General features: G+C 44.5%; 1 long non-coding RNA gene across 1 annotated transcript; it reads left to right on the top strand.

Moving 5' to 3' along the window:
* Nucleotides 1-2,251: 2,251 nt before the first annotated feature.
* LOC132540218 (uncharacterized) lies at nt 2,252-2,953 on the top strand. The gene is made up of 2 exons (XR_009551425.1): nt 2,252-2,653; nt 2,685-2,953. It is a non-coding gene; the product is annotated as an uncharacterized LOC132540218 (long non-coding RNA).
* The last annotated feature ends 720 nt before the right edge of the window (nt 2,954-3,673 follow it).

The following is a 3,673-nucleotide window of genomic DNA, read 5'->3' as shown; positions in this document are numbered from 1 at the left end:
CAATGTCCCCTGGTTTTGCTTCTTTTTTCTTTTCAATATTTTTATTTTTTATTATTGAATAAAGGCAGAAAGAAATTGAGAGGGGAGAGGGAGGTAAGAAGGAGAGATACACCTATAGCCCTGCTTCACCACTCATGAAGCTTTCCCCCTGCAGGTTGGGGGTGGGTGTTTGCTTCTTGATTTGCCCCACTCCTCCAATGGGAAGAAAGGCACAGACATCAGGAAGCTTTGGAGAGGAGGCTGCATGATAGCCAGCACCTGGACTCGGTCTCCTTGCCAAGGTTCCTTCTGAGGGGCTTTTATCTGTTGGCTCAGTGCAGACAATCAGTGCTAATCCAATCTTCTGGGAGCAAATGAAACAACCAGTATTTTAAGGGCTTGTGCTCTCTTTCTGATTACCAAGCGACCTACATAATCACTGCCACCCAGCCTGTCTGGGAGTGCACTGCCATTCACAAAGCCCACCCAGACTCTTTGCTGGGAACTGGCTATAATTTCTTCAGAACTTGCCAAGCAGAGAGGAGCCTGGGCTGGCAGGAGTGGGGCCAAAGATTCTAGAAACATGACACTTACCCTGGATCTTCAACAAACTCCCTTTGTAATTTTAGGAATGTCTATTTCTCCCACCCTTATCCTTGGGTCTCAGTTTCTCCATTTGTCATACAAGAAGCATAAACCAGATTATCTTAAAATTCTCTCCCTGCCCCCAAGATTCCAGATCATTCTACATGCCTGTTTTGTTTGTTTGTTTTGCTTTGTTTTCTCACCAGAGCACTGCTCAACTCTTGCTAGTTTCGCGCCCCTCTTTCTCCCCGCCCCGTATGCTAATGACGTCCAGAGTCCCAGCAGCACCGGCTGAAGGAAAAACATGGGGAAGCACATGGTGTGGTGATTTGCCCGTTCGTGAATAAAGATTAAACTGCAGCTTCTCAGCCCAGCCATGTGTCCTCGAGTCTGTCTCTGTCTACCACCGCGATGCTAACCTGGCCGGCTGGAGCCTCCGAATAACAACAAATGGCGCCCACGTGGACCTGACCTGCGCATCTCTCAGATAAGTGAAGACAATTTGGCTACCTATGTACTATGGCCTTCTCTTCTGCTTGTGAAGAGATCTCCAAAGGCCTCTGGCCTTTCTTCACGAGACTGTTTTGCTGTTTCTGGAACATTTATCTCTGGACCACTCTGTGGTTTCTGCCCAACGCCAGCCCGCATGAGCCAGCTTTCTGCCGCGTGGCGAGGGGCATTGGGCGTGGGCTCCCTCCACGCTGCTCGGCCGCTGGGAGCAGGGCAGCAGACATGGCAGGGCCATGGGGCAGGGCCACGGTGGCCTATCCTGGCCACCACCCTGTGGCACCTCGGCCCGCACCTTCTGCACGGCTGGCCCACCTGCCCTCGTGCTATGAAGTCTGGACATATCCCGGACCACCCGGAGACCGCAGGTTCCCTACCGAAACTGGGCCCCCTGGCCGAGATCTCCAGCTTGGGTCTGAAGGCAGACAAGCTAGAACATGCAGAGATTCATCCAGAGATCACAACCTACAATTCCTAGAAGTGGAGCTGCGTGGGAATGGAGCTGCATGGGAAGCCACCTCCGGATGGTGACCCCCCCCAACAACTAAGACAGTACAGATCTAAATTCATGTTTAAAATGACATGTCTTGGCAACAAAGGTTTCTCTCCTTGTGTATTAAAGACCATGTTTACATGTGTGTTTAAAGTTTGGTAACATTAACTTTAAGGTTAAAAATATAACTTTAAGGCTATATTCTTACCAGACAGAGTTAAAGGAAAAAGATTTTAAACATAATTCTCATAAAGATAAAATTAACTTACATTTAAAGTCTGAGGTAAAAATTTGTTTAAATATCAATATTTTAACCAAGTTGGTCTAAACAAAACCTGCGCACACCTAGGGTGTGTCTCCATCTTGAATGGGTGTAACAAAAGGTTAAATAGACTTGTTGATATGTAAAACTCTCGATTACCTTCTCTATTAGAAATGGTAGATTACACAATGGCTATGCTAATGATTCTCATGCCTGAGGTTTTCTTTCCTTGATTCTTATGTCTACCTTTTCACATTCTATTGTTTAAACTTTAAACAACCTTAAAATCATTCTAAAAAAGACTTCTAATTGTAATAGAGTTATCAATTGTGATAAACTTCTAACCTGCTACAAGTTTGTTTCATAGTAAGTAAATTGCAGCTGTCAAGTTCTCTACAGAAAAGCAGAATTCCGATGGTTGACATTCCTCATCGAGACAGATGTACAACAATTCACCCCCCGGCAATTCTTCGGTGGACATCTGCTTTGGACTTCTATCAGACTCACTGGTACACCTCGGACACTTTACACAAAACTAGCGGCTTCCCTTTATGCTGCTGGGTTTCTCAAAGACTGACTGAAGCCATGCCTTGGGACTCTAGGCCTCACCCTTCCCCCATGCTAGAAAATGCCTGTCGAGGCAAGTACGCCCCCCAGAGGCAGGAAATGTTTTGTCTTTTTTTAAGCTGATAAAGTTTTGCCCACAGAGGCAAAAAAAATGGCCCCCTCAGGCCTTCCCTTGGCAGCACACTGGTTCTTGTTGCCCACTTACATGTTTCTCCATGTTTGTGCCAGTTTCTTTTTTTGAAAATGCCTGTACGATATAGGTTTCTTTTTTTTTTTCCTTTTTCGATATAGGTTTCTGTTCACCCCACACCCCTGATACTGTGGTCATTTAGTTAAAAAGAAAAGGGGGAATATGTTGGTATTCTTTGTGTTGGTTTGACCCCCTTCCCCCTACCTCTGAGAGAAATGGTTTGGCCCTTGCTAATTTTGCGTCCCTCTTTCTCCCCACCCCTTATGCTAAGGATGTCCAGAGTCCCAGCAGCACCAGCGGAAGGAAAAACATGGGGAAGCACATGGTGTGGTGATTTGCCCGTTCGTGAATAAAGATTAAACTGCAGCTTCTCAGCCCAGCCGTGTGTCCCCGAGTCTCTGTTCACCACTGTGAAGCTAGCCCGGCCTGCTGGCACCCTCGAAACATTAACAACATATGGTGGTTCTGGGGATTGAATGTGGGGCTTCTGAGCCTCAGACATGAAAATCTATTGCATAAACCACTTTGCTATCTTCCCAGTTCCAGTTAACACTTTCTACTCAAGCTTAAAAATGTCCAGGGACTTGTCTGGAAGCCATATGACAGTGTAAAGCTTAGCCTAACCAATCAGGTCTTAGTATGATGACTATTTTATTGAAACAGAATCAGCAAAGTGAAGAACCTACTCAGAGTCAAAAATGTCAGTATAAATGCCATACTTCACATGTGTCTTTCCTTGTCCCTACCTAGAAATACGTAACATGTTTATTGATTTAGTAATTACCAATCTGAAATGTGGGTTTCCTTCAATCTGTGAAAGAAAAACAACAACACTTGTTCAGTGACAAAATTTGTGTGGTACATCTGTATACATGCTTGTATCCATATAAGTATGTTTATATGTATATGTGTGCACTTGTATATACCTGTTTGTAAGTATTGTATACATGTGTTTATGTGCATACATGTATATACACATGTGTACATGTGTATACCTGTGCTTATGTGTATTGTGTAGTTTTGTGAAAAGTTTGTGAATATCAGTGCCTAGGACATATAGGTACATAATAAATGGTAGTAATTTTCTTCC

The sequence above is a fragment of the Erinaceus europaeus genome, chromosome 9, assembly GCF_950295315.1.
Source record: "Erinaceus europaeus chromosome 9, mEriEur2.1, whole genome shotgun sequence".
NCBI classification, from domain to species: Eukaryota; Metazoa; Chordata; class Mammalia; order Eulipotyphla; family Erinaceidae; genus Erinaceus; species Erinaceus europaeus.
Note: the sequence above shows the minus strand (reverse complement) of the source record. Positions and strands in the feature narration are given on the sequence as shown.